The sequence below is a fragment of the Hippoglossus hippoglossus genome, chromosome 3 (genome assembly GCF_009819705.1).
Source record: "Hippoglossus hippoglossus isolate fHipHip1 chromosome 3, fHipHip1.pri, whole genome shotgun sequence".
Taxonomy (NCBI): domain Eukaryota; kingdom Metazoa; phylum Chordata; class Actinopteri; order Pleuronectiformes; family Pleuronectidae; genus Hippoglossus; species Hippoglossus hippoglossus.
In genome coordinates this window covers 23,052,179-23,064,360 of record NC_047153.1, presented here as the reverse complement: position 1 = coordinate 23,064,360, position 12,182 = coordinate 23,052,179, and the positions used below count along the sequence as shown (strand labels likewise).

The window sequence follows — 12,182 nt, the reverse complement described above, 5'->3', positions numbered from 1 at the left end:
TGCAACTGAAGCCCTTTCATAATAGACACCTGTCACTCAAACAGATACTGTCATACTTGGCTCGGAATGTTTACACACCGCGTTAACACCTTTTCTCTCAGTGCACCGCCACTCTGCCATTATTGGGACATGACGAGAGGCATGTGAGAGGCCCCGGCCAATTCGAACCGGCGTAATGAGAATCTGGTCTGGCTATTCAGCCCTTATGGGATGGCAATTAAGGACATGTTTGCATCACAAAGCCAAGTATCAAGATGCAGTGGCAGGTTATTAACTTCAAATAACCTATGGGAGTGGAGTGATACTGAGGGGAAATAAGGAGGTGGAGTGTTTTTTATTGTGGGTGGAGTTGGGATTAAGAATTAGTGTAACTTTTTTTTACAATTATCCACCATTACGAGGGATCCGATTGTGTTTTAGGTTCATACTGTTTAGTACAACAATGAAGTGAAAGTATTTACCTGTTAATATCAGAATTGATATAAGAGTAATAACGGTGTAAAACATAAAGGGTAGCTGAGAAATAGTGAGTGTCACACTGTAAGACAGGTGATAAGCTATTAAAACCCTGTACTTTGATAAGAAATAACATGTTTTCACAACATCTCTCCCCGCCCCCCTCAACCCACACATAGCCTGCTGGCAAAATGGCAGCCACTTCCTTTCTTCGGAGACACAGCCACGCTGACAGGTAGGAACAATGGGACATAGAATGAAGAATTATGGGCTAGCAGCTGGGCCCAGGAGCACAATGCACCTCTCTGTGAGTGAGGAGTGCAAAAACCCAGCCTACACGGCTCAGAGGAGAAAGAATCGCGGCACATTCGTGTCTTCGTGAGGTTCCACTGAGAACGCTCCTTGTTTTCAACAAAGCTTTGCGGTAATCTCTTTTCTGTGTTTATTACAAAGTCACTCTCTTAAAACATTATGAGCGATGAGGAACGCCAATAAGACAGAGAGGAGGGGGAGAAAAAACTGCTTCTTATCTGAGCAGAGGCTAAACAATAGTGGAAACAAATTAAGATCAGAGTGAACTGAGAAGTACATTAATATATTTTCTAGCCCTTTGTGGGTTTTTTCCCTTTTCTCCTTTTCTTCTGAGTGGTTAGTATGCGAATGTAATTACCGAAAGAGCTGCTGCTAATCAACCGCGAATGGTATCCATTAATTAGTCTATGCCCTGGAGAGAGAGTGGGAGAATCAGCAGCAATGTTAACAGTGTTACGCACCAATGAGAAGGGGAGCCACAAGCTCTGCTAGCAGTTGCTGAAGCAGGTGGTTTGTGCTGTCTAGGCCTCTGGTGCCATCTTACCTGGAGCTGCCCCACTAAACTATATCTGACTCGGCGCTGGGGTTTACATGTTTGCACAAAACACTCACACAAATGTATAAAGACAAGCACACACACAGGGACTCACAGGCGTCAAGTGAGAAACATCTGCCAATAGCTAGTCCTCCTTCACTTCCCAGCTGTGTGTAACTTTGAGACATGACATGGCTGGGTTACATCAGCCACTCGGCTGGTAATTAACCTTATGCCAGGCTTATCTTGGAAGTGTTACCCCCCCTTCTTTTAGATAACAAATTGAAGTCTCGGAGATATCCCTCTCTATTCAAGCACTAGGAACATTGTTCTGATGGTGGGGGGAGATAGGGCTTCATGCAGTGCTGTCTCTGTTTCTTCTACCCCCGTCGCTCTCTGGATGAGAATAAAGATTTTAAATAGAGCTCTTCATTGTAAATCCAAAAAAGATGCCTAAAGTATGAATAAATAAATAAAGTGTCCCCTATCAGTAATAGGTCAGACACCAACTTGTATTGCAACTTGCACGATATGACGAAAAAAACAAAATTTCACGGTTATGCATTACACAACAATGTCCTGAAGTTCAATGCGCAAAAAAGGTACAGTGTCAGCGTTTAGATTGCCAAAATAAAGAAGAAATGAGCAACTTCACCCAGGTGTCATGTTACCTGGGTGAAGTCAATACAAAACCTGTATCTACTGCAGAGTCATTTGACCGAGGAGTGAATGCCGATTAAATCCATTCCCATTGCAAAAGCCAGAAGTTAGAGTTAGTTGAAAATGGGCTTTAGAAAGGTTTCTGAGCTGATTAGCTTTGTCTCAAACTTCTTGCTCGCAGTAATAGTCACACATTTTCAACTCAATTACTCGCCATGTTTACGCATCACTGGTTAAAGTGGATGACAAGTTCAGGAGCAGGCAAGTGTTTATATATCAGGAAGCGATGTGTCATTAAAACAAAACCCCACATTAAGAGGTATAGCTGAATTACATACTGTAAACACGGAGACTGATCCGAATCACATTAGCTTCATTAGAGAAAACACAATCGAGTTAAGTCCAAGTGCTAATTAGTAGTGTGAAACTCCCTGGGCTCGGTCTCTGTGAGTCATGTTTTATTGCGTTTCCAGGGCCCTTTAAGAGCAGCTCCAAATCTCCTCTGAGAGCTGTGACTAACATCCTAAGAAATGTCCCCAGCCACTGGTATCAATCTTCACCATTAGAAGCTGTACCATGTTGTGGCGCAGCCCGGGCTGGAGGCCTCGGTGGACATCCAGGGCAGGGAGAGGAGACTGTTATTGTTATTCCCCAATTCATTTTTTTGGGGAGGGGGGGAGAAAGGCATTTGCACTCATGTTGGTGGCAGTGCCGATTGAGTCAAATGCCAGATGAAATTAAGAATGATTGGAGGGACCACGCAGCTGACAGTAAAGAACCGCACTGAAATGGGTCAGCGCAGACAATGAAGGCTCTGTAATTAAAATGATGTGACTAGCAAGAGAAGAGCTGTATGAGGGGCCAAACAACCGCGTGTACGTGGAGACGCATTTTTGATACAGATTTAGGAAAAATTTTGGAAATCTTAGGACTGGAAACCACATGATTTATGAAAGATAAAAGCTCCTGAAACACATTAAAGTAGTATTAAATGTCTTATACAGCAATGTAGCAGTATCCCAGGCAGCAATGTTACAGTCAGGAAACTGGCATCTCACTTCTTCACATTTCCAAAAAACTACCATACACTTCTAGAGGGGAAATCAATGGGGAACCATAGAAAATTTCAGCTTTAAATTGCTTTAGGAGGCTTTTATTAACAGAGTGTTCACAGTTTAAGGTGCTCTGTAATACGAGTCGCAATAAGAGCCAGACGTGTCTACATGGCAGAGCAAACAGTGGGCACTCTGTGTTTTTATTTCTCTTTCTGCACCACCAGCACATTTCTTCAATAACTGTTTAACAGGAGAGAATTAAGAGCTTACATGGACGCTGATCCTGAAGTGAAAAGACTCCACTGTCTGTGTAATCGCAGGCAAGCAGAAAACCAAGCAACCTTGCATGTGAATGGGCATGAATATGAATTTCTGCGTTTTTCTGTAAAATGCACAGCCCTGCCTTTTCTGAGTCGAGGGTACCCTTACGATCACAACTTAAACAACAAGCATCAGCATACACTGCCCATTTTTTTTATTTTCCACCTGACGCAAATGTAATTTTGATGCTTTATTTTTTTTTTCTTCCCCTCACATTTTAAATCCCATCTCAGGAATATTTGTATGAAAGAATGTCCAGCGGGAAATAAGGTGTTTTACAGCTATTATAGCAAACAAAATTATTTCAACCTCAGGGCGAACACAATATTGCACCAACATGACCCCATCCCACCCTGAGTATGATGGAGTTACCGCACCGATCCTATCAGTAAACATGAACTGGACAACCAAGATCCACAGGATACATGCTGCCATCCCTGCATGCATACAAATAGGAAAACATGCACTGGTTTATTATTTTTCATCTAAATATTGAATACTGCTTTGTCAATGTTCATTAAATGGATATTCCGCACAGAATGACTGTATTTAAAAAAAAAAAAAGGCGATTCAAAGAGATTTGTTAATGTGTGTCAAATTCTGTTTCAACGGACTGCTCTTTGGTTTTACAGTGCAGTCAAAAAGTCACAATACCAGTGCTGTCTGTCAGCAGGTAACCAAATTGGACACATTCTTTCACCCCACTGAAAGCCACCAAACTAATTCAATCAAGCGCCCAAGCTTTTCCAGAAACATATCAACTGCTGACAAGCGATTTTACAGTTCAGCTTGAGCTCGGTAATCACAGCCTAGCATGTGTTCTCTGGAACATGACACTTGTGCTAATATGGTCTCCAGTGCTCTCCATAAAACACAGCAAAAACACCACAGTCAAAACTCAACCTGCAATCCTGAGCAAACCCACAGTAATTTGCTATGTATTATTTTATGCAATTTCCTTTAAAGTTTGGCCCACCTCCAAGTTTGAGCCTCGCTCCTTTGCGAGGGAGATTGGAGACTCAAAAGACCAGCAACGTTTTTCTTTTCCGGCAATTGTGGTCGGCCCTGTTAAAGCCTCTGGAAAAGTTATCTTTCTGACTCCTGAGGTCCTCCTCATCAAATACATGCTCACTTACAACCCAATTCAGCATAAACACTCTGTAGCTGCCTCTCTGGTGATCACAAGGCCTATTCGCACCCAGCAGGCCGCTGTGCATGCAGCGCAGAGCTGACATATATAGATATATTCCCTCCTATGTGTGCAGTAGTCAATTTGTAAAGCGACTCTACAACACAGCATGTCCGCACAGTCGGCTCACAAGCTGTGTTCTGATCTGTAGGCCAAATCGATTGGTAATTCAGTTTAAAGCTGAAATCATTACTCCCCCAGCCCAGCACTGTCTTCCACCATTAGGACTGCTAGTCCTCAACTACACAAGGTAGCATTGAGGGGGAAGTTTATTGCAAGCATCTCACTCTTCCTTTGCCTCTCAGTGTGAGTACCTTCACAGTCGTGCAGAGCATCCAGCTTTAGGAAAAGTGCAAGTCTTATCTGGGATCTGAATCAAGCTGATGACAGTTTTGTTCAGGCTGTGTGCTGATGTATCTCTTCTCTCACACCACACTGGCCACTGTGGTCCGAGCTGTTGTCATCACAGCTTGCTTTGCTTTAGTAAATATAAACCTGAAGGAACAGTTTAAACCCTTGTGGATCACTCATCCAGGTATGTGTTACACGCTGCACTTTAACACCTGCCTTGTTTGGTCTGTACCATCTGACTTTTCAGTTTAATCTAAGCTCAAATAACAGGTGTAAAAGGTGCCTAAGACCACGGTCTAGACCAACAGACCAAAATTTGGTTGGCCCCAAAGATTTGGCCTTGGTCCCAATCACACTCAACTAGTTTATTTTGTCTACAGTGTGAGAACACTTTTTTGAACACTTCAGACTTTCAGAACAATTGCAGGAAATTGAGACATCATTAAACAATAAAAGTAAGCGGCTCGCAGGATTGCTGGTAGTCTTCAACATCAACGATGATGTTAATTTTTGGTAGCACTGCTAAAATGATATTCACGAAATATCACGAAATGAACCAGTTAATTTATTTTTTCAGAACAGAATGCACAAAAAACTCTGCAAAAACATTAGCAAATACAATAGCCAAGCTGACAACACGCCAACATCTTACTTGAGAAGATGTCCTCACTAAAGGACTAATTGAGGGCAGGGCGTTACAGAGAGAGGTTGTCATGAGCAAACCGTAAAGCAGAGCCTCTTTTCTTCAAATTACACTACAGCACACAGGAATATTACAACACCCTCAGTATGAAACTAACTCTGCATATCCAACCAAAATGACAAGCTTAACTATCAAAATAAAGGAAAAACCTGAAGCGATTTCACAGTTCAGCAAATATATATTGTGGTTTTTTTTTAAGTCTCCCAGTCATTATAGCAGTGTTGAAAGACAGTAAAAGGGCACCAAGCACTCAGCATATTCCTCTGGGCTAAATTTGCATTCAGCACTGACACAGTGTTTAAGAAAGATAACATGGAGACGAAAATAGACCAGGATGAAACAACATTTGTAAAACCTTTCTTTTAAAAGTGTTTGCAAATAAGATTAGTTGAGTTCACTGCATTAGTCCATACATAGAAAAGCTGCCAATCACATGATGTGAATTTTGAAAACACTCTCTCCCTCATGTTGGACAATGTGTCTCTTCAGTTGAATGTGTGTTTAGGCATTTAAGATGAAATATTAGCCAAAAATTCATGATAGCACCACATGAAAGACTGTCCGAATTTCATGGCAATTCTCCCAATAGTTGTTCTGCTATTCCAGTTTGCAGGGCCACACTGCTATCATGGCTACAAATTAAACCACTCTTATTTGAACTGTACTTTCCCCATTTTTTTATTTCTTCATTACCATCAAGATTATTTTTTTAACGCAAACATCTGTGTCATCGTGTTTTAATGCGTAAATGTTGATTTGAGAGCCAACTTCATGACAATACAGTATCACATTAACACTATAATTCCGTAGCATCCAACGCCAGCATGTTACACAATGGACCATAAATACACTGAGGTTCGCCATAGCTACTGTTTTCTCTGAGGCCTAAGTCTTACAAATGCTGCCAAAACAAAGATGGTCTCAGCATTTGTCATAATGGACCCATAGTCTGAGCCCAGTAGTCTCAATAATATGCAGGTCAAGTTTGCTCTGTACTCTCAAGAGCAAATCCTAAAAGAATGCACAAGCTAAATGGGGTGCCATCTTTGATCTGGCGGGGTGCAAAGCCATTGGCCCAGAGCCACAAAGGGGCTTAGAAGATGGAGAGGGCCTCAGAACCACAGTTGAGTTTTCTCACAATGGCTGCTATTGCACGGACACACAGTTCTAGAGGAAACAACATGAGAAAGGCTCGGCTTGGTGGTATAGTCTTGCTTTTGCTGCTAAGCCATGTCTCAAGACTTTTTACTCGTAGCAGCTTTGAAGCAACTCCTACTCAAGATGGTATCAGAGGTGAGGATTTGAACCAAGCTTCCTCTGCTTTGCTTGCCACTCTGCTACAACAGAGCACGAGGCTGCTGTGGGGTTGAGGAGGCTAGTAACTAAAAATGACAAGGTGTCCAACAGAAGAGGAACAACTTTCTGTCACAAGGAATGGGTTTGTTTTTCGGTGGCACTAATGTTCATGGTTGTAGTGCTTCTCTTGGTTTGTCGGGCGCCTATGAGCTCTGGGACTTGGAATCACATAAAGCTCTGTTGAAAGCTGCTGGGAGTAGAGTCCTCTCTTATTGCTTTAGCAGCAGAGATGCATTTTTCTATTCCCTGTGTGCCGTTACTGGCTAATACAGTCATTATAACCAGCTTTAAAAATGTGCACAGTCAAGAGCTTTTAGTGATGGACTCAACACGGTCCTCTATTTCTTATCAAGTAATGGCAGGAGAGGGTGATTTTGTAAATAAAAAACAACGTTATGTGACGCATTTATAGAGCAGGAAGAAAAGCCCAAAGTACTGAGACCTAAAACATCAATGTATTCAGTCCAGTAAAGCCTTAAAAAAGACATTGCTACCTTAATTCAATGGTACTTGATATTGATTAACATTATTAGAAATCCACTGCTTGTAAAATGGTCTGTGCCATTAAAAGAATAATGTACTTAATAAAACCTAGATTTCTTTTTATAGTGTACCTTAAAACGTTTACAGCCATTTGAAGCATTTTGCCGTTTCAATCCACTAATAGATTTTAAAACCTTCCTGCATGCGCTGTCACAGTACTTCCCAGGTTTGTGTGCAACCTGTGTCTTTTCTGTTATTCTTACCTTAAGTCCACAGTAAGCACAAACCGACCAGTTGTTCAATCTCTATAAATCTGAAAAACACAAACTGCTGAGCGGTGACTCATATATCAGTCTATTATATACTACAGGGCTGACTGTATTAAACAAATGGCTGGGCCTGCAGCTGGAAAAGAGAGGCAATATAGAGAGAGCAGAGGTTATTGTCTAATTTAAATCTTGGCTTCTTTCCCAGAGCTGTACCACATTCCAATTTGTGGCTGTGTTGCTTGGCGCTACTGACAGAGGTCCGGCTGCAAATACTCTCGGGCTCCTCTCCAGAATTGTGTCTCCAAACTGACAATCAACAAGTTGGCAGAGATTAACGGAATGACTGGGGCAAATTAGGTGAAATAATGAAAATGCACAGATATGGATATAGGGCTTTGTGCTGTTTCTGCACATGCCTTTTTTTAATCTCCCACTGTGGCTGCAATAATGCATCTATAATCATTATGACTTGATGTGCAACAACACAGACTCATCAAGAACTGAGGCAAACTGTTTCTGTAATGTCTTTGAGTTCCATAATGAAAAAGCAGCTGGAAAAGACATCTGTGAAAACATAGTAGTTACCTAATGGTTGAGCGGGCTCTTAGAAGCAATTAGCCATTTCAAGCATCTCCTTGGCATACTATTGTCCGTTCATCTGCTAGACTGACAGCACACCAGGACATCATTAGCAAACCTGACGGCTGTCGAGTCGCAGACATTGTTTTTCTCGTGACAGCCGCCATCAGGCTAAGTGCTCCGCTAATGTTTTTAACAGTAGTTAAACTCAAAATGTCACTTTAACATTTCCTACTTCAAAAGCACTGTGAGATTAAGACACCAGCTTTGAATAATTACAAACACTAAGCTTCAACTCTGATTCCATATCATTGCGCTGACATTTAAAGAGATTGGGAACAAAGACACGCTACACATCTTTTAGTCATAATGCAAAAATCATTCCTTTCGTCTGCGTGGAAACGACAGGTTGCAGATCAAATGCATGTAGGAACCTGGAGGTCTGCCGTGTGTTCAAGTGGTGCTTTTAAAAGAACAAGGTAAGTTAGCAAAGTGTTCACACGCTGGAAGATAAAACTGTAAAGAGCTCGATGCAAGAATCTTTTCTGCTGATGACACTTTTACTCAAGACTGGAACTTCACATTATCACTATAAGGCAAAACCAGTGAAATTCCATTTGTCTTACAAATCTTGCATGTGCAATATACGCACAGTATCAACGCAGTAATAAAACAAAAGAGTGTCAATCAAAAGCAGAATGGCACTCAGAGCGCATACCTCCACCAAGGACAAACAAACCTACACACGTCAGTCTAGCTGTTACAGTAGAAAATAAAAGGAAATAGTCTGATAACATAAATTACGTATTTGCTATTTTCAAACTGCTCTTGTTATTATGCAGTTTTATTATTTCCATGTTTAATATAAGCATTTCTAAATGCTGCTGATGCTGTATGCACAGTTTCTTTCTATTAATAAAATGTGCATGTAGTGTAATAAGTGTGTAATGTAGGTACGTTTTTCTTCACCAGATCACCAGAAATAGGTCTGTTTTTTAACAACAAGATCCACACTTTGTTTCATGAGACATGGATGAAATGTTCTAAGAATGCGTTATATGCTAAAATATGTTAAAACAATAATTCCCGGATCTGACCCTTTAACCTGATCCAAAATTTAATTGGTTCTTCGTCCCCCCCACCCCACCCCCCTCCGAGTGTGGTACAAATCGGTTCAGTAGTTTTTGCATAATCCTGCTGACAAACAAACAAGACATGGGTGAAAAAAAATCACCTCCTTGGCAGAGGTAATAATTCGTAAAATGTACAAAGTGGCTCGTCTTTTGAGTTTTGACAGGTTCCTCCAATGTTACTGCAGATGAAAGACTGTACAAACAAATAACCCTGAATCTGTCTCTCCTCACAATTGAAAATAATTGTGTATGTTGGATTTGTACAACCCTCCTTTACAGCTGTATTGATTGCCTTCTTTTGACCACAGCTCCCTCTAAAACACTTCTATCCCATCTCTCTAGTGCGCGCAGCAAAAAAAAAAAAAAAAGGGGTCACTGACATTTTCTGTATTTGAGCCTTGACCTCTATTTTTAGGATCATGCTGTGAGCTTCCCCACTAAAATAAATGAGAGCAGGGCACAGTCTGCTCTGCACTCACACCTTCCCGTGTACATGTTTTCCCATCACTCTTCATTTGTCTTCATTAAGCTCATTCTTGACCCGTCTGTCTGACTCTCTGCCAATACCTACAATTTGCAGAGCATCAGATAGTGTAGCACGAATCTCCAGGCATCTTGTTGTGTATATGTGCAAAGGTGATTGATAACTAAATGAAAATAATTGTAATCAACACGTAAACCTTATACAGCCTAAAATACATATACATATAAATAAAAACTATATATATATATAGTGTATAAATATATAAGGTGCATTCAGTCAAGAAACCCTGAGAGACAAATGTTACTAATCCAATTAATCAATATGTAAACAAAGCATGTGATGAGAAAATCGGTGACTTCAACAGGGGGCACCGTGCTGTAAAAACTGACTCGTGTCAGAGTGAGAAACAGAATTCCCACTGTCAACTTGTCATCAGCTAATTTACCTGCAGCCAGTGGGGGAGATTCACCGGACTCATGGGGAGAGTTAATCTTTTCATTCAACTTCGCTAAAGAGATCGACCCAATTAGCTCGCCACATTGACTGACAGCCCCTTGTGTTTGCTTTGCCGAACTCAAATTTCTCCCCATCTTCTCAAATCCGGAGTCATGCAGTTTATGCTGGCTCCAGCTAAAGGCTGCAGAAGTTATTGGAGGGTACTGTACAATACTGAAATAATCATGATGTCTTTATTCAAATCTGTTGAGTTTGAAATATTCACCACTGCAATTTGCTGTGACTGATTAGCCAGTGGAAGGGTTGCTTGGGGATAGCTCTCCAGAGCTCTGTAATTGAGCGGATTTGACTTGAGAGAGGTTTTTTTTCTGCTGATAACTACACACATTCCCTTTTTAATGTACTTTTCTTTTTTTAGCCTCTCCAAAGAGTCAGTGCACATCAGAATTATGACGCTTGCTGAAACAGCTGTATATAGTGCTGCATGTAGGACAGTTTATATTTCAATTGCTGTCCCTGAAATGTGCTTCGGCATCGTGTTTCCTCCAATGATTTACCACAATGTCTCTGGCTTTAGCCCAGAGAACATTCTATGTTGGTTTGCACTGGTCACTGCAGAACTGTCAGATCTAGAAGCTCAAAGATCAGGGAGAACAATGGCCCAGAAGACTGCCACCGTGGCCTCTGACATCCCACAATACAAACAGCATACAGCAAGTTGATGCAAATAGTAATTTTGAATTGCAGGATGTTAAGTCTTAAAAATGCTATAGAGGCATTTTGCAAAACTATTACATGGATTTCATCATTTGGCATCTTTTAGATCTCAGTGGTGGGGAGAGTTATTTTGAAAATCAAAGCAAGGTTTTGCTGGAACAGCCTTCGTCAATCTGGTATGAGCAGTAGCTTGTGGTGGTTAATTTAAAATACAGCAGGACGATTTGGCCAAACAATATATCAAAATAAAAATGACATTAGTCAAAATAAATAATTATCACGATAAATGTCACAATATTATTTACTATAAGTTCAAAGACTTATTTTTGCTTCTAAGTAAAAGTTGTGGTTTTAAACTATTCTTCATGAGACAAACACTTGACAGCAAAACATTTGACAAATCTGAGATAGATCAATTATGTGGGATACCTCCTCACGGTGCATTGTTATATTGCTATTGATGGAAATGATGTCGTAATGATGCAAAGATTTACGGTAGATATTGTTTGATTTTGTTATTTTTACATTTATTTTAACATCTAGCATCATTTTATATATACTGTATACTGGTAGGTTTTGACCTGTGACAATTTCACTTAAGTATGGAGAGATGCTGTAGCTGGCACATAAATGTGAGGGATTACAAGGCTTAAAGGGGATGATAAACAATACACTTAAAAGGCTAAGCCATCAAATTGTCTTTAATAATGAGCTGTTTCATTATTACCATGTGCGGATAATTATGAGATTAATACATCAATCCTGGTTTTGGCAGGTTCTGCAGCCAGGAGAGGCTGAATTCACCACAGTCCCTGTGCCACAACGCACTGAGAACAGTTTTTTCTTCTCTCACATTAAACCTCATTTTATTTGGTACAGAAAACAAAGTCAGATGCTGTTATTATTCTCCAAAACACAACACGAATGCTCTGGGGCATGATTTGTCATTGTTATTCAGTGCTCACTCACCTACACTTAAAACATGATCCTTCTGGATTTTAATTAAGCACCAAGGTACCTCCCAGGGGGTTCTGGCTTGGCAAAGGAAACTTCTTTGATTTATGTACTACTTTGTTGTCCCTGCTTGAAGCTTGCCTGTTATGGGAGACTGTGCTGATGATGG

The 12,182-nt window shown here is 40.7% G+C and overlaps 1 protein-coding gene across 1 annotated transcript in view; it reads right to left on the bottom strand.

The window, feature by feature from the left end:
- Nucleotides 1–12,182, bottom strand: part of tox3 (TOX high mobility group box family member 3) — a 41,674-nt gene that overhangs the window by 17,393 nt on the left and 12,099 nt on the right. The window lies entirely within an intron of this gene.